The 25,793-nt window shown below is 39.1% G+C and overlaps 1 pseudogene; it reads right to left on the reverse strand.

The window, feature by feature from the left end:
• Positions 1–10,715: 10,715 nt before the first annotated feature.
• The window catches only part of LOC131395937 (Y-box-binding protein 1-like), a 93,495-nt pseudogene continuing 78,417 nt past the window's right edge, over positions 10,716–25,793 (reverse strand).

Consider the following 25,793-nt stretch of genomic DNA (forward strand, 5'->3'; position numbering starts at 1 on the left):
GCTTCCTAAAAGGTTTGCCTTTTAGGGTGCAGTGTCTCAACCATACCTCCATGGGGTGAGGGAAAAGGCAGCTATTACAAACTGTTTCTTCTTGGATAGTCTTTGGAACTCAGAGGTGGGCCGAGCAGTCATGATTTTAGAAAACTGGGGACTCTGGGGTCAGAGAATGGGCTATTTTTTAAACTATGTAGGAGTAAAGAGTCAGGAGGTATGCTACATGCAGAGGTGGTTCAAAATGAAGCTTTCAGTGAAAGTATAAACAGGGGTCCCAATCTGATAACCTATAGGCTGTAAGTGCCCTGTAGATGTGTTTTGCTTGGCTTGCAGTGTTTTTCTTTAAAAATGTATTATTGTTATTCAACTATATATTCAATATTTAGTTGTATATTCAATGTTCAATGATATTTTCAATATGAAACTATTATGTATTCAATCACATACTACATATCCAAATATATATAAACACACACATATATATGAAAACACTTACTATATGCCAAGAACTGCTCTAAGCTCTTCACAAATACTAAATAATTTATTTTTTATAGCAACTCTATGAGTTAGGTTCCAATATTGTCCCTATTTTACAGATGAGGAAACTGAGGCACGGAGAGGTTAAATGACTTGTGTAATGTCATGTACCTAGCACATAATATTAAAATTGTGAGAGATTTTTACATATAAAACTAGAAGTCAATATTCAAGAAAAGTCTAACTTTTCTTGAATAGTTGGAACTTCTGGTTGATTATTAGGCTCCCAATCCTTAGGGCAACAAATGTCCCCTTAGATAGGTCTTATATGGTATAGTTTATCAGAGTCTTCACATGTCCCTATTCTCTGTAATTGGTAATTGACTTCTAAAATTTCTATTTTCCTTACTCCTATAGGTAGTTGAGAAAATAACATCTGAGATAAATCCATAGTTTTCAAATCAGGGAGATAGGTTTAGCAAAAGGAGGGATTGGAAAATGGCAATGGGGGATGGAGAAGTCCTGGAAAACTGCTTAGAGTCCACTGGTCCCAAACACCCTGTCACCCACCCGGGTAGTGATTACAGTCACTCATTTATTCAGCGATATGTAGTAGATGATTAAAACTGAGCTCAAAGCTAAGGACACAGTCTGGGTGAAAACCAAACAAAACTCTAAGTCTAGTGGAGAACAATGGTGGTAATCAATGACCAGAACCTTATACATTATGAAGAGGAGGGAGCATTGGAAGTGGTCATGTCTGGGGAGTCAGACTTTTCTTCAAAGAGCATGAGTAGAAGGTAACCAGGCGGGAATAGGTCATCACTTGTGTTTGTGAAGATTATTAAGTTTTTGTTCTATACTTATCGGTGTTAATAGTAATGATGAGGTTAATAGTATTTTTATTATTGTTATTAGAAACTCCACTTGGTTCGTGGGAAGAGAAAACTTATTGTTTCCATAAGTGTGCCTCATGAAGATCCAAATAGCAGAGCCATGGATGAATTAATGTGCAGTGAAGTGACCCTGAGATGGTGGGGCACTGGGAAGGAGCAAAGAAAAAGAAAAAGCAAAGCACACGGAGCAACAAAAATCTATTCTAAAATGTTTTGACAAAATTCTTCCCGCTATTAAAATATAGCAAAATATTTCTCCATACCCATGACTTTTGTAATTGATTAGAGAGGTAGAGAGGTAGAATTTGGCTCAAATGGGTGATTGATAGTTTCTTTCTCATATCCAAGGTAAAGATAGAATCTGAACTTCAAATCCTAATTATAATCATTTTTACAGCACTTATGACTCAGAAACAACTTACTTCTTTGTGCAAATAGTCCAGCCACATGGAGAGAACCTGTTTGAGCATGAGGAAAGCACACGGAGGAAAGCAGAGCCAAGGCGTGGGGAAAGGAAAGAGAGATAGAGAGATAGAGGATAGAGGGATAGAGATAGGGAGATAGAGAGAGATAGAGGGGAGGGAGGAAGGCCAGGGGGGCGGGGGAGAGAGAGACAGAGAGAGAGAGATGCCTAAAATCAACTCTATGACTAGCCTTTTTAGTTATATGATTTAACAATTTCCCTGTTTTGCTTAAGCCAGTTTGAGTTGAATCTTCATTAATTTGTAACGTTAAGAGGAATAACTAGCAAATGTATGTTCACAGCCATCCAGGTTCCAAGCAAAGCAAAACCTTTGAATTCGGTTTGTCAATTCAGAAGGAGGAAGACAAAGAAAGAAGAGAGCTGTGAAATCAAGTGGTCTAGGAATATGTATACATGCAAACATCCAAGTGGATGGACCATGCTAACTGGGAGTTGGTTCTGAGCCACTGGGTCTGACGAATGGCATGTGTGAATTTCAAAGGTTGAAGTAAAAGGTTGCAGATCTTGACAATGACACTTTGTGGCTGGAAAGCCCTAGTATGACACCTGAAGTCACACTTCCTGAGGGTGTGTGAAAGATTATCAACTCCAAATTCTGATCCCATCAAGTTGTGCATCCTACTCTTCATTTCCTGTGTTCTTACATGTTCTCAATAAAGACAGTGGTAATTTGGAGGGGTGAGTTTTTTTTTAATTGATGTCATAATGGTTTATAACATCGTGAGATTCCAATTGTACATTATTATTTGTGAGTCACCATATAAATGGACCCCTTCATCCCTATGCCCACCCCCCGGTACTTCCGGTACTTCCCCGGTAACCACCAAACTGTTCTCTCCGTCCGTGTGTTAGTTTATATTCCACATATGAGTGAAGTCATGCAGGGTTTGTCTTTCTCTGTCTGGCTTATTTCACTTAACATAATTCTGTAGGGGTGAGTTTTTAATATTTATTTGTGGCCAGGAAACACAAGCACATGGATCCGTCTTTGGCTTGGAGGAGAAGGAGCAGGATGACTGGTAGAAGATGAACTCAAGCACTTATACATTATTGCCTCTCAAGAGTGCTGTGATTTTAGGCGGTTCCATGTCCCGCACTATGAAACTCCCATTTACAATGATGTTGCAAATGGTCAGGCAGGTGCTAGATAGTGTAGACAATTGTAAGGAGCTTGGAGTAAGCCGCTTCTATATCCTATCATATGTTTTAAGACAAGTCTCATGCCACCTCTGCCTCTTTCCCTTCCCAAAGTAAATAATATCAATTACTTCAAATAATCATAGTATGAAGTTATTTCCCAAATGTCCTTGAGTGCAAGAATCAGTCTCTTTCAAAGCTGCCTTCCCAGATTCTAGCACAGTTCCTGGCACATATTAGGTGCTCAATACATTTTTGGGGTTGGAATTAATTTCCTTATCATATCATCTTTGCTTCTATGTATTTTTGCTCACTCTGATTCTCCTTCTGCAGGATGCTGTTTTTTGTTTCAAACTCCACTCAATTTTTCCTCGTCTCTCTCTGTTTCTCATATAAACGAAGAGAGAGAGAGAGTTAGTTCTGGTTTCTTATGAAAAGAGGAACTCAGTCATGGTGGTCAGAGCCAATTGATTCCTAATTAAATGAAACATAGAATTGAGCTGGGATGCATTTGTTCTGATTCAAAAGCCATCTTTCCTTCCTGCCTGATGATTGTGTCTCTTTCAGTGTCAGCACAATGTGGGCAGGGAGGAACTCTCTCCGCTCTGTTCCACTCCACACAGGGATAAAGGGAGATGTAAGCACAGAATGCTTTGTGATAAAGCCGGAGCCACTTGTTAGAGCAAGGGGAGAATCGACAGTAATAGGAGACTGCCCAAATGGAAAGGATGGGATCACAGGCACTCGTTCTTTTAGCAGCGGAAACTTTTCACTCCCCAAGAAGCAGGAAAGGAGCCAGCAGAGGTGATTAAGCCAGTGATCAGGATGAAGAGCAGTCTGAGATACAGTCGATGTGCAGAAACGACTCAGCAGGCTCGCCGAGCTGGGGCTGAACCTGTGGCTCTGTGAATCAGCCCGAATAGTTCATCACCTGGAATCTGCCAAGAACCAGCACTGTAATTTGTCTGTGGCAGTGGACGCTGATCATCAGACATCGTGTTTATACCCACTCTCTCATTCATGCATTCAACAAATATGTGTGGAGCTCCCTCTACATACCACACTGCCTTCTTGACGGTGGGGATTCATAGGTGATTAAGATAGTCTCTTTCTCTAAAGGAGCTACTAATTTCATGGGGAAATGATAAATGATACCAGAGTAAACCCTGCATAACTGGTAGCTGTTATTTTCATGTTCTGGGGACCCAGGCAAGCACTCATTAGTGATTATTTCATGTAACAACTCTAGGAGTAAATTCTATTTTTCTCTCTGCTTTTTAGGTAGAAAGCAATATGATCAACATTACCCAAAAATCAATGGCAAAGCTGAGGTTTGAGCCCATGTGGTTAAGAAGCAAGCACAAAGTACTGTAAGAACATAGGGGTGACTGACTCAACCTTTTCTGGAAGCATTCAGCAAAATATCGTTTTTTGATTTGGATCTTGAAGTATAACTAGGAGTTCACCTGGCAGACAAAGACTGAGGAGGTCATTTCAGTGTTTGTAATATATGAGAGGGAATGGCCATAAGAAGTATTTCTGGATTCTTTTGTGAAGCCCAGTTAAGTTATAGTTTTCATTGAACAGACTATTTTGATAATCTGATTTAGGTTGACTTTTATGACTTTAAGCAATATAGTTTTGGCTTCAGTGTGATGTTCTCATTGTATTGACTTTTGTAGTAAGTGGCAAAGGGTTAAGAGAATGTTAGAAGGGAGGATGGGTTTGTGAATGGATATGGGATCAACTCTCAGAATCAGGCATAAGATTTAGGGCAAGAGCAGAAAAGCCATAATGGAAGTTGAGCCCAGAGTGATTGTCATAAGGAAGATTAGGGTGTGAGCACCGGGCCTTTATCATCCATTTGATATGGGGCACAAGGATGTTTCCATTTGACTTAAAAGGGTTGGGTCAGAAGGCAGAAATGGTGTATGATCCTGTAATTTCACCGGTCCTTATGTTCCATATGTTGCCTTAGTGTTGATTGTCTCATTTCCAGCTAAATGGTCTCCCAGGCTCATTCCTGCCCTCCTCAAATCAATAGTTTCACCAGTAACCAGAATTAAAATTCTAAAAAGCAAATTTTTTTCATGTCACTCCTTTGCTTAAACATCCCATAGTCTTTAGGATAAAACCCAAAACCATGAGCAAATCATATAAGGCTCCCGCTTGACTCTTTAATTTTTTGTTTTGTGACCTAGAGCCTCCCCTCCTTTCCACCACCAGCACTATGCCCCAGTGTCTTTGCATCTTTTGGGATATTATTGCTGTCCCACACCTCCCTTATCTAGCCAACTCCTCTTTTCTTGCGAGTTTAATATTAAACATCCTCTTTTTAGGAAGGCGTCTCTGACTCCCTTGAAGACTGGGTGAGGGTTGCCCCTCTCTATGCTCCCATAGCACCTATTTTATCACTTGTCACAGGGTATTGGACATGACTCGGTGTGTGTGTCTCCTCCACAGGCTCATGAGCATCGGTGTCTGATCATTTCATATGAAGGCACTCAATAAATGTTTGGTGAATGAATGAATGGATGAATGACAAGATGAGAACTTCACTAGAAATGTTATGGAAAATTTTGACCAGATTTCTAGAATGCGGTTTTGGTTGTGTCGTTTACATGACAATATGTTTGGTTTGAGTTGTGTCAGGGTCTAGTTCTTTACTTTTCAGTCGTCCTCCTAATGGAGCTATTGCAGGAAGAGAGTCTTCACTATGATAAGTTAAAGTAATAAATTTCTTTTAATATAGAATAGTCCCCATTTAAGTTTTTTTATTTTGAAATAATTTCAAGATTTCAGAAAAGTTATAAGAAGAATACAAGGAATGATGTCTTTCACCCAGGTATCCCAAATGTTAAATTTTGTCACATTTGCTTTATTATTCTATCTATATATGTTATTTTTTCTTCTGTAACGTTTGAAAATAATTACAACTATGATATCTCTTTAACCCTAAATACTTCAGTGTGTATTTTTGAAAATAAAGACATTCTCTTACATGAATACAGTACGGTGATCAAAATCAGGAAATTAATATTGATACAATACAATTGATTGATTGATACAATACAATACAATTGATACAATACAATACAATTATCTGGTCTGTAGATTGTATTCAAGTCCAAGTTATTTTATAAGAAGCATTCAGTATTAAAAAAGCACTTGGTTTGTCCTGAGTCCTCATGCTTATGTAAGTGGGACATCCTTGAATCAGGAACTTGCCAGTGTGGGCTCAGGAGGCAAGGAAGCAGGAGTCAGGATTTCCCTGTTAGGACACGAGGGTCTGGAGCACGATGATGTCAGAACCCTTTTTGGAAACATATATAAAAAGAGAGACGGAGCAAGAGAGAGAAAGAGAGAGAGGGGAATGAAAAGAGACTTAGGATGTTCTTAGGAGACAAGCACTTATCCTTATAGCCCTCTGTCTAGCTTCTGAAGTCCCCATTCCCTGGACTGCAAGAAAAATATGCTACATGCTAGATGGGGCTCTTTTTGTTGAACGAGTCGGTCTGCCGTTCTAGCAATTGTGCTTTAGGACACACACACACACGCACCTCTAGCTGATCTTTAAAAGACTAGTCTCTTTTAGAAACTAAACAAGCCTTTGCTTTCTCCTGTTATACCAGTTTGCCTCTCCAAATAATTTTCCCTTCCATACTTTCTATTTTACCCCTCACGCCCCGCAAGATGGCAGCTAAATGTGAATAAATATATCAGTCCTTCTAAACAGAAACTGACACTCCATTCACAGTATACAAACATAGAAAGGAAAGCAGATTGAAAACACCTAATGAATTGAGTCTGTTTCTTTCCACCAATGTTTAGGAATGGCTGAAATTTAGCTATCTAGGGCCACCGTGTCAGGGGCTGCTGAGACCTGGTGGTTCTTCAGTTCTCATTTTCCATCACGGTGATCATGCCATCTGCCTTTTGTCGCTTGCTCTTATCAGACACACCACCACAGACCACACTGGATGTGGGAAGCAGGCAGCACTGTCTGATTAGACTCAGACATCCCTGGGAGTTGCACCCACTCGTCCCTTGCCATATAAATTGAAGCTTTGCTTCTGGGCATGATTAGCCCTAGACCTGGAATATGAGAACAGTACATTGAGAAATATGGGGAAAGAGTGCCAAATCTGTGTCTTTATCCAGAGAGGAACAATTTGTCTATGAATTCTGCAATTATTCACAATTCTCAGCTATGTGGTCTTGATCTGTTTAGAAACAGAACACACTTAGCTATAATCTGTATACAAATGTAAATCTAGCTTCTCAAAAACGATGAGGATTTGGCAGCCAAAGTAGTAATTGAGTCAGAGTCAGCATTTTGGTGTTTGATAAAAATATTCTCTAGCTCAATGATTACATCTCTTGTCCAGTGGATGATATTATTTCTTGGCACTAATTAAATCAGAGAAATTTTTAGCTTGAAAAGAATCTTAAAAATGACCTACTCTAATCTCTTCTTGATTTCCCATGAATGTGCCTCAGTTTACTCACTTGTGCCCCCCTTCCCCTTAGGGGTTGCTAAGTTTCACAGGGCAGAGAGAAGGTGGCCCTTGGTCCTGAACTTGTGGAGGAATTTTGTATTCAGTGGAGGGTGTCCACTTTATCCTGCATATAGAAATGATTATTTTCCATGACCTTCAAAACAGATTCTAAATACAAGATGTCCTCCTGTGAGTTAGGGCTGTAGAGTGGGCAAAGACAGAGGATGGAAATAGACTGCTAAGTGGACCCAGAGCTCTGATCTTGAGTAGTTCTCTACTTAGTTTGACTGTGGGGTCATTGCTTGAATGACCTAGAGATGCTGAAATCCTTTTCTGTTCTGGGACTAAGACCACAGGGAGAGTTTTTTATTGTAACTCTTCTCTTCTGGTAATAATGAAAATGAAATATTAAGAGCTCTTCATTACAAGCCTTAGGGAAATACGCAAATATGTTACAACTTTCTAAAATATGTCCTGATTAAATATCTCATTTCTCCACTTTCATAATCGGGAGATAATAGACAAACTGATTGTGCTAAATGGATTCCAGAAAGCCTCAGTGTCTTGTTCCATCAGGAGGGAATACTTATTTCTCCATTGTGGCATCTTCCTCTACAAAAGGTAACTCATTTCTGCTATTTAAAGTAGATTTCTTTAAAAAAAAGAAGAAAAAACCTAATAATCAAAGCTCTATTTCTGATCTATATATTCCTATTTATACATGTATACATAGATATGGATGTATATATGCATTGGCCCATAATGTTGAAAGCATTTTTTTTCCGTCTGGGGAGATTAAGGACTTTTTTTTGCATCCTTCATAATGCTTTTTTCCCTTTTATTTGTATTTTTTGGGTAAAATTTTATAATAATCATGTGCATTTTTATGAACAGAAATAAGCAAACATTATAAAAATTTAGTACCAATTCCTGAATTGCTAACATAATGTTGTGGTTTGTTTTAAACTCGCAAATTCCTCCTATACCAAAGACCTGGGTAGAAAAGTTCAGGTAAATTAGACAAATAAGGATGGAGCACTTACTGTATGCCACATGTTGGGCTGACATCTGGGTATATAAGAATAAACAAGTTATGGATGCTTGTTTATCAAATGGGCAAGACTATTATTTTTGGCTTCTATATCTTGTTTTATGTAATAAGAATAAAGATATAGATGAGACTTTGGAGATGGGGAAATTGCCTTTATTTGGAACAAGCAGGGAAGGTCTTTCTGAATAGCCTGAATGGGGTTTTGAAGGGTCACCATCCAGGGTTTTGAAGTTTACCATCAGCAGTAGTGAAAGTGCTCATTCCAGATATTGGGAACAGCATATGCAAAGGACGGAAAGCCTTTTTTTAAATTGCATCATGTGAAAGGGCAAATAGAAGTACTTTTGGACTGCGGGAGTATAAGGGAATGGCACAGCATGAGGGTGAAAGATCAATCTGGTTTAGATTGTGAAAATCCATGAAGACCGGTCAAGGAACTTGACCTTTATCTTATAAGAAAGCAGGAACCAATGAAGAGGAGCAAGAAGAAAAAAGACAACTAGTCACTCCCAAGACCTTAGTTTCACTCCTGTCCAGAGCTTTGCTACTTAGCCACGGGAACACGGGTGATCATACCTCGGATGGTGTCTGCCAGCACTCATTAAGACCAATGCTTAATCTCAACTGACAACGTCAATATCAAAATCAGAGCTTGAAGCTGGCAGTATTTCAGCAGAGGAGTCTTCGGAGCTTCCATGAGTTGGTTCAATAAACAGTCTTGCTGCGAAACACAGAACTTGGTATTTAGAAGGGTTTTAGCTGGCACATCCACAAAGTCGCAGTGTCCTGTCCACTGACTAATTCCACTGTGAAATGTTGAAATACGGCTCTTAGCTCCAAGAAAACATGTAGGCTTCTATTTGCATGCAAATCGCCGTCATTCATGTGTGAACTACAGCAGGTAACGGCTCTGCCAGATGGAATAATTTGGGGTAGGGCCATCCTCCTTGCTAAAGGCCACAGGTATCCACACACGCTGCAGTGCAGCTCAGTCCTCTTTTCACATCACCCCCTGGGGAATAATCATTTCAATAATGGGCGTCAAGGAAAGGAAATTCCATTCCACCCTGTCATCATCTAGTCAACAAAATGGTACTAATTAGTGTAATTCTGAGCTAATGTAATATTTGATGCAATTAGTAAATTGAGTCATAGATATTGAGAGGGCTAGCAGGGGATATGGTAAATTGACAGATCAAGAAAACTCCATTGGATTTTGAAAGGATACAGTGTATGCAGTTTTCAAAGGAAAACCATTGTGGTCTCAACCTGCGTAGTGATTAGGTGTGTGTGTCTCTGGAATCGGAATGCTTGGGTTTTAATCACAGCTCCACCTCTTACTAGCCAGGAGAATGAGTCAGTGCCTTAAACTTCCTAAGTGTCAACTTTCTCATCTGTAAAGTGAAGATAATACTAGATGATTGAATTTAATCCTCTCATGATCATACGAGGCAGGTCTGATTTAAGTAGTTTGACAAATTGCCTGATACACAGTAAGGCTTAATAATAATAACTATAATAATTATCATTACTATTAATAAAATAGCCATAGAAGCTAGCTGAATTAAATTTATTTATGCATGTAGCAGCTAATGCTGCACTGTGAACACAGAATCACAGATCTGATTTCTCCAATAAACAGGAAGTTCCTAAGGACAGAAACCATGTCTTCTCTACTTATTGTCAACAGTTTCCTCAGCTAAGTGCACACACTTAGCAGGTGTTCAACAAATAGCTGTTAAATGTAGTTTTTTTAACCTTCAGTAGTATTTGTTGTGTTATTTATTTCTCCTTCTCCTCCTCCTTCTTATCTCCTTCTCCTCTATCATCATCATCATCATCATCAGCATCACCATCATCATCACCATCATCATCACCATCCTCCTCATCATCATCGTCATCATCATCATCACTATCATCATCATCATCACCATCATCATCATCATCATCATCATCATCATCATCATCGTCATCATCATCATCATCACCACCACCACTACCATTTATCTCTTTATTTCCAAGAAATAAAATGTGTCCTGGCAGGATTCAGGAAGATGATATGGAAAGCAACGTTGCAGATATTCAAATGTCCTCTAGGAATACCTACCAGCTTGTGGATCTTCGATATTTTTCATTTGAATCTCCAGACCTATTTTTCACCCTTTCTCAGCCCTGTTCTATGGTGTAATTTTCCGGATGTCATCAATTAGTTTGCTTATCTTTGAGCTTCCTGTTGGATTAAGCCAGTGAGAAGCCAGGAGGGTGAGAGCTCTACCGGGTTTAACTGCTGCCTTTGTGCTCTCTGTGGCCGCAGCTTCTGCCGGGCAACTTTCTCTTAGAGCTTCAGTTTCTCCCTCTGGATTCTGGTATCCGCTTCCTTTCCTTGCCCTTCCAGGCCTTATTGGTTTCCCGTAAGTAATCCTGCCCACTTTTCTGCACATAGTTCTTTTATCAATTTCTCCTCCAAGTTGCTCTCCTTGAGTACGCCATCTGTTGCCTGCCAGGTCTCTGACTGACCTGGGGCTCTAGAGAATGGCAGCTTCAACCGATTACCACTAAGTCCGCGTGTTCTGTAGCTGCCACTTACCAAGTGGCAGGACCTTAGCCATCCCCCCACCATTTCCTGCCTTTATAGGGGTCACTAAACGCAGAGAAGAAGGGAAAGAGTCTCACGTGTAATCAAGCCAGTCACACAGTCCAGCTGTTTGTGCCCCTTTTATGCCATCTGTCTCCGCATCTCTGATATGTTGTACCTGCTTCGACTCTGCTTAGGCCACCCACGAGGTGGTGGCACTCCCTTTCCCCGCCGCTGGCTCTTGACCCTGATGTTGCTGGGACATTTATACTCTCTCACCTGTTACCCTGGAAATCCTCTACCTCTTGTTATCTAATCTCTGCCACCCACCTCTCTCTGTGGTGGGTTAGAAATCACTATCCCATTTTTGTGTGCAGCTGTTTCTTGAAGGAAAAAAACCAGGACCCCTTTGGACACGGTTCTTTCCTTTCCTCCTTCTAGAGTGCATCCTGCAGGTGAGTCAGAGGGCGTTCAGGTACAGTGGACGTAACCCAGCGTCACTCCTTTCTCCAATAACCGCTCTGGGGATCAAGCCAGAGCCTTTCCTTTTGATTTTTGGTTATTTTCTCTCTTGCTCCTCTCACTGACTTCTGGCTATTCTGGGGCTTCTTCCAGTCCAGCAAACGTCTTATATTCCTGAATACTGACTGACATGCAAAGACTTCAGTTTCTTTCCCAGGGGGGCTCCTGGGCACAGCCTAGAAAAAAACTATGGCTAGCTGTCTCTCGAGGTGTCCCCGAACATATGGAATCACTAAGTGGCAGTTAACGCAGATTTTTATGGTTAAGGTAGCTCTTCCTCATTTCCTAAGGATTGTTTCCAAGTAAGACATCGTGTTATTTATTTAGGCCTTTGAAATTCATAATAACATCTCATATTTGTTGCTTTCAGATGATTTTACCTTTATCTCGTTTGATCCTTAGTGGGCAAAGAAGAACTCTGAAGCTTGGAGTACTTAAGTGATAAGGTCCGTTGTGGTGAATAATTGGACTTCAGGGTCAGAAAACCCAGGCTCAAAGCCTTTCCTCTACCCTAACCTGCCTATCAGAGAGGATCCAACAGGGATTCTGGGACTCCTTTAAAAAATTCAACTTTTTTTTTTGCCATGAGGACAGGGAGGACTTGCTCAACTAATGTATTGCCAACTACAAACAACACTTTCACCATCTATTGGGTAAGAGAGATACTTAGATATGCTTGTTATTTATAAAGAAATATATAAAAAGGAAATTTCAAACTTTTGTGCAAACTAACGTGGCTTGAGAACTGCAAAAATATGCCCAGAGATTCCCTCAGTTTGAAAAAATACTCACTTAAGAAAACTAGAATTTTATCCTATGAAAACGTATTTGGAGACTCATTCCTGCAAGAGAAAGTTTCCACTTTAAAACTGGTACATTTTTGTTTTTAGATTATCAGCAAAATGAGAACATAAAATTGAAACAGGAGTCTCAGAGACAGTATGGGTTCCTGAATATACATTCTTATGTCACAGTTTGAGAAATGTCATCATAAATAAACTATAATGATACAATAGCAATTTACCCCATTTGAGGAGTCAGAAAGAAGTGATGTTTAATGTGAGTCTGTTAAGGATGAGGGAAGAGAGTGAAAGGGATAAATATGGCAGGACGAGGGAACTGCAGTCACTCATAATAGCAACCATTTCTTGAGAGCATAGGATGTATTGTGGCGAAAGCTTGTCTGCAAACCCATGTTTTAGGGCATGACATGGTCTGGGAAGTGTGGGTAGTGCAGTACGGCTGGGCTGCAGTGTGTATTATTGCAGAAGTAGCTGAAGAGTAGGTTGAAATAGATTAGCTTTGAAGGAGCTTGACTGTATATTAGGAGCTGGGCTAGTCTAGGTCAGTGTTTTTCAATCTCTCTCTCTGCAAAACTCTTTATCGCAAAATTCTTATTCAGAAGACAAATGTGTAACAAAGAAAAGGAGGTTCACCTCCAGCGGAAGCCAGGGAGATGGCCAGGAATCTGCCCGCTCTTCCTATCCCACCGGGAGCCTCTTATTCAAATGTCCTGGAGAACACATCTACCAACTCCCTAGGATTTCAAAAAGCACAGTCTGAAAACCTGCCCCAGGTGGTGGGAAATCACCACATCTACGTTCAAGAAAGATCAGCACCCCCTCTATGAAGAGAAGGAAGACCAAATAGTCTATTGAGTAACGGAAAGGAGAGGTGATGAAGGCTTGTGTTAAAGCTATGATGATGAAAGTAAAGAAGAGGGACAGATGCATCGTCAGGCCCAAGTGAGAGCCAGTGTGATGTTGTGATTTCTTAAATATAGGGTGTGAGGGAAGTGTGAGTACCGAGATTGTCTGGGGTTTTCTTGTCAGCTTAGATTGATTAGAAAATTCTGGGCTAGACTAGGAAACAAACATGAGAGAGCTATATTCCCCTTGTTCCAGAGCATGGGGCCATCATGCTGAAAATATAGAAGGCAGCCCTCAAGAAAGGAGAAAGGCATTTGGAAAGAGAAAGGGAATGACGAATGAGCATCTAGAATAGAACACAGTCCCATTATCCCATTAACCACACATAAACCCGCCAAACAAGGACTCAGGATGGAGAGCTCTAAAATCCTGATGGTCTGAAAGGGGTGTGGAGGACCCTCCATAATACTGTGGACTTGGGTTGGGTGTGAGGTAATTGTGCGGAAGAACAGGTCCAGTTCAAAACATAAAAGAGATGAATTACGTCTGAATAACAACGTTGATATGAGTTCCCAAACCTGATATACAGATTCTGGAATTTACCAAAGCCCATATACATCAACTAAAAAAGATTCCTGAAGTTAATGGATACTAGATACACAAAGGGACTTACTAAAGGAACAAAAAAATATCTCGCGTCACCATGATCCACTCTCCTGAACACACGAAGCATACTCATGTTGCTGTGCTTGAGAGCATAGGCAGCTCACTCACAAACCACTCCTTCAGAATGTCCTAGGAGCCCATTCCCTCAACTAATTGGCATTCGTCTCATCTAATATGTCAGCAAAGTCTATTGGCTCTACCTTCAAAATGCCTTCTGAGTCTATAGGCTTGTTTCTATCCCTCTTGTCATCATTGTCATCTTTTCCTGGTTCAATAAAATGGCGTCTCTATTTCCACTCTGCAGTTTTTACCTCCACCCTGCACCCAATAAAATCTATTTTTCAAAGAGCAGCCAGGGCGAGCTTTTAAAAATGTGAATCGGATCTGTTACTCTCCTTCTCAAAACCTTCATTGCTTTCCCATACCTTGTCCTGGGCTTCAAGGCTCTGTACGATTTGGCCCCTGCCTGGTTATTAAGCCAAACTCCCACCACTTTGCTACCTCCACCCAAGACTATCTACCAGTTCCTGGTTACTCCATTCTCTCTACATTGCCTTTCTTGCTGCTCCTGAAACATACAGGAGCAGGACATTTGTGTTTACTTTTTCCTCTGTCTGGAATGTGATTTTCCTCAATCGAGTTAATTTCCTCCCACACTTTTTTCAGTTCTTTTCCCAAATGTCCTATACTAAGAGGCTTTCTTTGACCACCTTAACTAAAATAGCCCTATCTCCTATTCCCACCCCAAAGCCACCCCTTGACCCTTCGTGTTTCTTCATAGAACTTATGTACCTTAGAAATTGCATTTTATTGGCACTCATGTATCTCTTTAATAAGTGCCTTCCTCATTAGAATGTAAACCTTTGATGGTGGGAACTTTAACTTTTATTGGCCATTGTTAAACCACTGAGACCTCCTACAATGTCTGGCACATAGTGGACAATATATGTTTTTTGATGGTATCTTGATGCATGAATCAGATGTCTGCCTTCTCCCTTACATGTTTCTTCTCCTGGCTCTCCCTTGAATATCTGCCGGTTGTCTAACCTACAACCAGACCAGAAACCCCTTGCCTTAGACTCAAGTAATATGATTTTTTTTTTTTGTGTGTGAGGTAGGTTAGCCCTGAGCTAACATCTGTGTCAATCCTCCTCTTTTTTCTTTTTTTGGTGAGAAAGACTAGCCCTGAGCTAACATCCATTGCCAATCCTCCTCTTTTTGCTGAGCAAGATTGGCCCTGGGCTAACATCCGTGCCCATCTTCCTCTACTTTATATGTGGGACGCCTGCCACAGCGTGGCTTGATAAGCGGTGCGTAGGTCTGAGCCTGAGATCAGAACCTGTGAACCCCGGGCCGCCGAAGTGGAGTATGTGAACTCAACCACTATGCCAATGGGCTGGCCCTCAAGTAATGTGATTTTTCCAGTGCAGAGGAGAACTTCACACTTGTTCAGGAATTGGAGCATCTGAAAAGAATGATTTATTTTGCAGAATATCATGAAATCTGGATAAATCAGTTGTGAAATAATGGCATGTATAATTGTGTGAAAAATCAGATATCATCATATATTTAGCAGTATACCAAAGTGTTTAAGAATAATTTCTAGAAGGAAAGGAGACTTAAATCTGTAGAAATTCTGTTCAATGACTTATTAGGGATTTTTGCTGAGAATTTGAGGAAAAGGGTCATTTATTCTATTAAAGTTTTAGAATTTCTTGGACAATTTTGAATCATGGTGGTGTGAGAATTATTATCAAAGGCATTAGAGTCTAAAAGAAGTCAGGAGGGTTTTTTTCCCTAGTGATAAACTTTTTGAACCATTATCCAGTTAATTTAAAATATTTTAAGGAATAATTCACTTACTATTCCCTTTGTATGAATAATCTGCTAATATCTGATAGAAGCGTCAAGGAAAATTTTTTCTTGATCTAAAGCTTATGCTTTCCTTTTCTTAATTTCACCCATTACTCTTACTTACATCTCCTTGTTCTTGTTAAATATTCACTCTCCATTTTCAGCCTTGCACACCTCAGCTGTGTTTCTGGCATCAGTGAACTGGATTAAATTCTTCTGTCTCTCTCTTGGCCTTGCTCCTTCCTTTCCTTTTATTCTTCTTGGAACTTTCTCCAGTTTTACTCCATATTTTGGGAGTTAAAGTGCTCAGTCCTGAGTCCAGCAACTCATCTCAAGGCAGGGATGAATCAAAGCCTGCTTCACAAAATGTGTAGCCACGGTTTGCTGGAATGTCTGGTCATGCCAGGTATTGCGCCTGTTGCTTTTGATGTAGGCTCTCATTTCATCCATACAGCAGTCCCACAAAGTGGTTATCCTTATTCTCATTTTACAGATGGAAAAATTGGATCCGACGGAAGACCTAGGTTTGAATCTCAGATCTGTCTTCCCGACTCCAAATCCAAGGTTCTTTCACTCTACCAGAGAGCGGTAAGCCAGAGTTCTTTTTGGCAGCTGTTTCACATTACAAGCTAAGATCTAATTGACTTTTCACTTTATCCCCGCAGCTTTATTGTGTAAGTTTAAGGTGTACAACGTGTTGATCTGATACATTTACATATTGCAAAATGCTGACCACCATAGTGTCAGCTAAAACCTCCATCGTAATTCTGATTTATTTTATTACTATGATGGAGTTAGATATGTAGACACAAATGATCAACCTAAAATGCAACGTGGAAATTTGAGAGTTGAGAGCAAGGATGGCAGGTTGGGGATGGGCTGGAGGGGAGAGGGAAGTTGATGGAGGAAATGTTATTAACTTTTCTGATGTTGTTGACTAAGAGGCTTCCAAAGCATTATTCCTAAAAGAAACCCAGGAGTTGAAGAGAAAAGTCATTGCTGAAAAAAATAAAAACTCTATCATAATAATTAAAAAAAGCCACATAATTACCGTTTCTTTTTTTGTGGTGAGAACATTTAAAATTTCCTGTCCTAGGAACTTTCAAGTATATCATGTACTATAATTGACTATAATCATTATGCTGTACATTAGATCCCCGGAATTTATTCATTTTATAGCTGGAAGTTTGTACTCTTTGACAGACATCTCCCTTTTTCCCCCACCTCTGGTCCCTGGTAACCACCATTCTAGTCTTTGTTTCTATGAGTTTTGCTTTTTAGATTCCACATATGTCATATCATACAGTATTTGTCTTTCTCTGACTTATTTCGCTAAGCATCATGTCCTCGAGGTCTATACATGTTGTCACAAATAGCTTTCTTATGGCTGAACTATATTCCATTGTATAAATATACTACATCTTTGTTATCCATTCATACAAATGAACAGCAAAAAAAAAAAAAAAAAGCCCAATTAAAAAATGGGGAGAGGAACTGAATAGACATTTTTCCAAAGAAGACATACAAATGGCCATCAGGTACATGAAAAGGTACCCAACATCACTAATCATCAGGGAAATGCAAATCAAAATGACAATGGGATATCACCTCATATCTGTTAGAATGGCTAGCATCAAGAAGACAAGACATAGGGCCGGCCCCATGGCTTAGCAGTTAAGTGCGCGTGCTCCACTACTGGCGGCCCGGGTTCAGATCCCGGGTGCGCACCGACGCACTGCTTCTCCAGCCATGCTGAGGCCGCGTCCCACATACAGCAACTAGAAGGATGTGCAGCTATGACGTACTACTTTCTACTGGGGCTTTGGGGAAAACAAAAGGAGGAGGATTGGCAATAGATGTTAGCTCAGAGCCCGTCTTCCTCAGCAAAAAGAGGAGGATTAGCATGGATGTGAGCTCAGGGCTGATCTTCCTCACAAAAGAAAAAAAAAAAGAAGAAGAAGACAAGAGATAACAAGTGTTGATGAGGATGTGGAGAAAAGAGAACCCTTTTGCACTGTCGGCAAGAATGTAAATTGGGTGGCCACTGTGGAAAACAGTATGGAAGGTCCTCAAAAAATTAGAAATAGAACTACCATATGATCCATCAATCCCACTTCTGGGTATGTATCCAAAGGAAATGAAAACAGGATCTCAAAGAGATATCTGCATTCCCATGTTCATTGCAGCATTATTAATAATAGCCAAGACATGGAAACAACTAAGTGTCCATTAAGGGATGACTTTTTGCTTTGACTCCTGGGTTTCTTTTAGAAATAACACTTTGGAAGTCTCTTAGTCGATGACATCATAAAAATTAATAACACTTCCTACATCAACTCTCTCCCCCATCCCTGCTTTCAATTCTCAAATTTCCACTTTGCATTTTAGGTTGTTCATTTGTGTCTACATATCTAACCTCTTTGGATTTCTTTTGATAATTTAGCAGTCTTTATCAGTGTTTGCAAGGCCTCCTCATATATTAGCATTTGTGAATTTCATAAACAAGCTATTTGCTCCCTCCTTCAGGTCATTAATGAAGATGCTAAATGAAACTCAGCCTATCAATCCCTGTGCCACCCCAGTAGCAAACTACGTACTCAGAGGTTTATGATTATTTCTTGTTCGTGACTCTTGAGCGAGTTCCCAAATCAACTGCGAGTGCTCATAGCCAAGCCAATTTCAATTAATTCTGCAAGGAGAATTTCACGAGCAAAAGCAGCACCTGTTTCTCTAAAACTAAGATGGATCACTCACATTTACTTAACCTACTAAAATTAAAGTTGTGTCCAAGTGGCAATTATAGGACATTTCTCTGGTGGCATTCAATCTTTTTTTTGAATTTCTATTTACCTCATATTTTCCGTGACCAGGAACTGTTTCTTAAATATGTCTATTTTTCAGTTCCATGTTTGAAAATCAGTATGAATAGAGACATTTTTGTCTTCATAATTTAGAAGATTGCCATTTTAATTTTATTTGTTTCCTTCTCCACAGCAGCTAATAACTTTCCTGCACACAGTTTATGCCGAATAAAAATCTAATGATCAGCATTGTGTAATAAAAAATGTGCAGGCTTTGGAGTCAGCAGACTTAAGTTTAAATCTCTGCCCCACTACTTCCTAGTCATAGAACTTTGGACAAATAGTAACTTCGTGTCTATGCAAACCTCAGAATAATGTCATAGTGTAATAAAACGTATAAAAATAACAAAAATGTAGGAGTAGTAATTCTTATCTTACTATCTTTCACAATTTTCGTATTAGAATCGATGAAATGTAATAAGTACTCAACAAAAAAGTAGCCATTATTGAATAGAATATTTTCATCATTTGCAAAGACTTCTGGACCTACTCATGTATTCAGATAATTGTGTTCCATAAATTAATTTAAAAAATAGTCAAAAGTCCAATAAAATAAGAAAGCCCAATATGAAAAAAAATAATCAACCTCACTAGCAATTAATGAATTGCAAATAAAAAAATGAGGTTGTATTTCATACCCACTAGACTTAAGAAAATTTCCTTGGCCAGGACTTAACATTATCAGATTGGCAAAGATGTACGGAATCAAAAACTCATGCACTGTTTGTGGGAACGTAAAGAACCCTCACCTTTTTAGGTGTTTTTAACTGTTCTCCAAAGTTGAACATCAGTGTGATCTTATGAACTTTCAGTGCTCCTAGGACATCTCAGATGTATGTAAAGAGAAGTTCATTGTACAAGGGTGTTCATTGCAGTACTGTGCATTACAGTTGTAGCTGTAAAGAAGTGGAAGTAAGTAACTTATTGGAGTGGATAAATGGGTGCAGAAACTATACCATCTTCATTAGTGGAATTCTATTATGAGTTAGGAGTTAGTAAGGCTATATATAATAATCAACTACTGTACCTTAACCAAAAAGAAATTCTGCTTTTCTCACTTAATGTGAAGTCCAGAGGCAGGACTGCTTGTCACGTTAGTTTCATAAGGCCATCAAGAATCCAAGCTTCTAGTCATCCTATTCCGCCATATCTAACATGTAGCTCTTTTCCTGATCATTACAAAATGGCTGCATTACCACCATGAATCACATCCTCATTCTAGGCAGGAAAAAGGTGAAGAAGAATGAAACAAGGAGGAGGAGGAGGAGGCAGCTGAGGCGTCAGGAATTTTCCTGAGCAATCCCAAGGAGACTTTGCGTATCTCATTTGCCAGAACTGTGTCATAGAGCTAAACCTAGTGCAAGAGAAAAATAGTGTCCAGTTTTGCAGGGCACATGACTGCACTGAAAAAATATTATGTTTCTCTTAGTAAGAAAAAAGGTGAGGCATGGTATTAGGCAGGCAACCCGCAGTGTCTGCCCCCTCTATTTAGAAGTGGAAAAAAAAAAGAACTTTATTCGGATTTATCAATCTGGGTAAATTTCAAAAGCACAATTTGAGTGAAAATCTAAGGAACAGAAAAATATCTATGATATGATACAGTTTACATGATTAAAAAAAGCCACACACAAAATAATTCCGTTGTTTGTGGATACCTACATATCATATTAAAAATGCAAAAACATGTCTGGGAAAGCTATACCGCTTGGGAGAATAAGAGGGGAATAAATTAGGGCTGGCTACAAAGGGTTTCAGTTGTTTCTTTAATGTGTGATTTCTAAGCAAAAGTTCTGAAATGAAATAAAAGAAACAATTATGAACACATTTTATGAAATTCTATATTAGAGTTTGCTTCTCGGTTATTTGAATTGTGTCTCATCTTCCCCTCATTGCAATGATTTTTTGTCTTTGGAATCTCTTCTGTTCCAAACTTCTTAAATATAAAAAAATTGACCCTGAGGTAACAATTTAATTAAATTGATATAATCATTCTCCGAGAATGAAATCTGTCATTTCAAATCTATAATAAATATTTAGAAGAGGAAAATAATAAGAAAACATAAATAGGGATTTGCTTTTGGCAATCTATTAAAATATTTAATCTTGAGTGAGAATGAAATAGTTCCTTATGTTATTCAGTGCCCTCTGAACTCTGAAATTCTTGTGGAGGAAATTACAAAGATGAAAACTAAATGGCATTTGATACAAGAATACAATTGAATACTTTTTGAATAATATATGTTGTGTTATAAAGCTGTTATGAAAATACATTGTTACACAGAAGTGATCAAGTCTGTAAAGTTCTTTTCCAATTTCTAAATCAAGTTTAAAGCTTACAGTATTTACTGGCAGCAATAATGAGACGATAAAGCCCAGTGTAACTGATAAAAGCATTTATTTATGCTGAGAATTACCCTTATAATTTCTACCATTCGTTTATACACTTATTCAATAAACTTTTATTAAACACCTTTTATATATGAGTCCTTTACCGTGTGCTGGAAATTCAGATATTACACAATTATTGCTCATATTGGCATTTAAGAAGCTAATGGAAACACAGACATGTGAAAAAACCCAAAACAATTAAAGTGTGAAAAAAAGTGTTATTAGCAGAGTCAGGCCTATGACTGCCTTTTGGATGGAAGGATGGAAAGACTTAATTTAGTTAATGACTGAATCAGTCCAGATACCAGCAGGAAATGGATGGCACATCCCAAAACAGGATAGTTTGAGGTCAGTTGAATAAAGGACCGTTCACAAAGTGTAGCCAGGGAATAAAGAAACTACAAGGCATGGTGGGTATGTACCACCGCTAAACTCAAAGTGGAGATGGGGAAGAAAGGGTCAATCTCCTCCCTTCTCAGGTCTCTTGCCAAGTTTCCTCATTCGCCAAATACAACCGGAAGTCACAGGGTCTGACACACTGATAAGTGTCATGCATGTAAGTGACCCTTTCGGGAAAGGTGGAGATGGGGGCAAACACCATATCTGGCAGGAAGGTTTCAGCTGGACTTAGACAAATAAAAAGCAGCTCATTGAGAAAACTTTGCAGTGGGAGAGAAAGGGTGGGGCACAGCAGTCTGGATCAGGAAACTGTGCGCAGAGGAACAGAAGAATGAAAGAGGAACTTCTGTTTCTGGGTTTAACATGGCTAGAATTTAGGGAATGTATTAGTGTATTGGAGTGTGTTAATGACAATAGGAAAGACAATCCCTCTTTGCTGTTTTGGGTGAAATGAAATCTCGAAATGACATGGTCAAGTTCTCTGAGTAATTATAAAATTTGCTTTCACTTATGCCATGGCACTGTAGAATATTGTACTATGTATTCTCTCTCTTTCTCCCCTCCTCTATCTCTCTCTCATTGGGGAAAAATGTGCCTTGAACTCAACTCAATGTAACATTGTGTGTGCATGAGCGTGCGCACGGTGGACTTCTTTAGCAGCCCGAGGAAGACTGTAGACTCTTTTCAAAATAATCTTTTCAAATATCTAAATACAATATATAAGATTACAAAGGAAACAAGTATGTTGAAATACTATTATGACAGTATATAAAAAATTATGATGTAGTAAAGTAAGAGCTTCTTTATGAGTGCATTAAATAGTATGTTCCTGTGGGGTCTATTAGCTATCATAATTTCAGTGTAATGATGTCATGGTAAGCGTAGAAAGTATGTCAAGATAACAATTGTAATGTTAAATGACAATATCTGTGATTTCTACTAGTGACAAAGTGACAATTGAAGGAAATGTTAAAATTCACTTAGAGGTTAATGCAAAATGAGATGTCATTTTTCCTGCCCAAGTTTGGAACTACTGGTGGTCTATGGACCTCACGTAAAAAACCCCTGTTTTAAAGCTCATTTACAATATCTTTGAACAAACCAAGTGAATTTTACAATCATTAAATTCACCAAACATAAGATGAATGCATATCTTATGCCAAACATTGTGCTAAGGAGATACACGGTGAAGGAAAATTTTTTTTTAACACTTTAAAATTCTGTAGAAAAATGCAATTAGCCCCAGATGACTAGTCACAAAATATTAGAATGCAGTAACTAAAGATTTCATCGACTACTTCATGGAGCTAATTCATAACACACAGAGATACTCATGGAATAATACACCAAATTTAATGTAATAAAAAATACACGACTGCTAAATTGCTGCAATGAAAAATGTAACCTCTTTTTATGACAGAGCTTTAGCCAATTATAGTCATTGTTAATTCTTACAATTGGACGCAAGTCATGCCTTGTTTCAGGGAATAGGCTGTAAAGATATTTTCTTCTATTAAATGTTGCTACAGATGTACTACTTTTAAAAATTTTTTGTTGAAGTAAAATGTAAATAAAGACAAGTGCACATGACATAAATGTCCAGATCAACGAATTTTCACAAACTTAATATACCCATGTACCCAGCACCTTGGTTAAGAACTGAATATGAAAGTACCCCATAAGCCCCCTTCATTACTCCCTCTCAGACAGTATGCCCTACCCAGCGTCCTTAACGTCTACCAGCATTATTCATTTTACCTGTTTTTGTATTTTATGTCGATTGAATCACACAACATGTATTCTTTTGTACTTGGTTTCTTTCACTCAACATCATGTTTGTGTGATCAATCCATATTGCTATGTATAGTTACACATTATTTATACTCTTAGATGCTGAGATTTCATTGAGTGAATATACCACAATTTATTTGTTCATCCTGCTGTTGATAGGCGTTTGGATGATATAAATAGCAATGAATATTCTAATGCATATCTTTTGGTGAATATATGTGAACATTTCTATTGAGTATATACCCTGGAGTGGAGTTACTGAGATATATAAAGTGGATATGGTTAAGCTTTAAAAGATACTTCCAAATATTTTTCCAAAGTGATGGTAACCATTTACACTTCTACCAGAAGTGAGAGTTCTAATTGCTCCAAATTCTAGTTAATACTTAGTATTTTCAATCACTTTTATTTTAGCCATTCTGGTGTATGTATGTAGTATGTTGTTTTGTGGTTTTAACTTGATTCCCCATTATGGTCGATAAAGTTTATGATCGTTTCACATGCTTGTTGCACACTTGGATATCTTCTTTTTTGAAGTTCGGTTCAAGATTGTCTGTTTTTCTATTGGGTTTTCCTCATTGTTAAGAGTCCTTTGTTGGATATATGTATTGCAAATATCTTCTCTCATTCTGTGGGTTATTTTTCACTCTGCTAATGGTATCTTTTGGTGGACAGATATTTTTTTTTTTGTGAGGAGATCAGCCCTGTGCTAACAACTGCCAATCTTCCTCTTTTTTTTTTGCTGAAGAAGACTGGCCCTGGGCTAACATCCGTGCCCATCTTCCTCTACTTTATATGGGATGCCGCCACAGCATGGCTTGCCAAGCCGTGCGTCGGTGAGCGCCTGGGATCTGAACCGACGAACTCCGGGCTGCCACAGCGGAGTGCATGCACTTAACCACTTGCGCCACCAGGCCGGCCCCTGGACAGATATTCTTGATTTTATTCTAGTCCAATTTATCATTTAAAAAATTTATGGTTAGTACATTTTGTGTCTTATTAAAAGTAATCTTTGCCTACATTAATGATGTTCTATATTTTCCTCTAAAATCTTTATTATCTTAACCTTTTATATTTAGGTCTGCAGTTCATCTAGATTTTATTTTCATGTTTATTTTGAAGTGGATGATGAAATATATTTTTTCCATATGGATATCTAATTGACCTAGAACCAAATGAAAAATAATTCTCCATTGTGTCTCGTGTAATCATGGAAGTTTGCTTTTGGACTCTATCCTGTTCCCTTTGTTGTTTTGTCTATCCTTGTGCTAATACCACACTGTCTTAATTACTCCAGCATTACACTAAGCCTTCATAGATGGTAGCATAAATCCTCCAGTTTTGTTCTTTTTCTTCAGGATTTCTCAGATGTACTACCCTTTAAATCAGACCAAATTAAAAATTAAAAATTCTATTTCAGAAGCTGGAGCAATTCAGACTAGATGTAACTATTTGGATGAAGAATTATATCAGGAGGCAGATAATCATACAGAATCCTTTATATATGTCTGAGAGAGAACCATCCCTGATGAAGTCTTTAACCTGAGTTGAGATAAAGTGCGGTATAACAGGAAGCTCACACGCTTTGATTTCAAAGCTGGTGGAAAACACAGTACTAACGAGGTTTCCGCGATTCAGATCCAGCAAATATGTCCTTAGTACCTGCTATTTGCCAAGTGTTATTCTACACCTTTCTGCTGCAGCAGATGATTAACTTCATTAACTTCTGTGATCCTCATGCTCCTCCTTTGTAGGATATATTACTATAGAGAAATAGTCTAATATTCCACCAAATTATACCCTTGTCTCATAAACTGGTTAAGATTCCTTGGTTTTAAGCAACAGGAACTGACTCTTACCAAAATGAAATTTATTAGAGAGACACTCATATAAAATCAATGAAAAGTTGAACAAAAGGACATTAAGAGGGATGAGGATCCGCTGGCCCCGTGACTTAGCGGTTAAGGGCTCGCGCTCCGCTACTGGCGGCCCAGGTTCAGACCCCGGGTGCTCACCAACGCACCGCTTCTCTGGCCATGCTGAGGCCACGTCCCACACACAGCAACTAGAAGGATGTGCAACTATGACATACAACTATCTACTGGGGCTCTGGGGGAAACAAAAGGAGGAGGATTGGCAATAGATGTTAGCTCAGAGCCGGTCTTCCTCAGCAAAAAGAGGAGGATTAGCATGGATGTTAGCTCAGGGCTGATCTTCCTCACACACACACAAAAAAAGGATGAGGATCAAGATGGGTCAAGAGAAGGAACTCATGGAGACCCTGAGTTCCCTAAAAACAGAGTCTGAGGCAAGATTTAAGTGGCAATGATTTATTGGAAGTTCAGATCTAGGGCAGAGAGTGAGAGCGAAAGGAAGTGAGGCAGGAGAGGATGGGGACCAAAGGCAAGGTGATGCATGACTGCGTGGCCACTGGTTCATGATGCGTCATGAAGAGTCACGGTTAGTTGCTCAGTAGGTGCATCCACTAAGCTGTGTGGAATGAACGGCTGGACACACTGCACGAAGCAGCTGGGCTTCAGTCTCACGGAG

The sequence above is a fragment of the Diceros bicornis genome, chromosome 32 (genome assembly GCF_020826845.1).
Source record: "Diceros bicornis minor isolate mBicDic1 chromosome 32, mDicBic1.mat.cur, whole genome shotgun sequence".
In the NCBI taxonomy this organism is placed as follows: domain Eukaryota; kingdom Metazoa; phylum Chordata; class Mammalia; order Perissodactyla; family Rhinocerotidae; genus Diceros; species Diceros bicornis.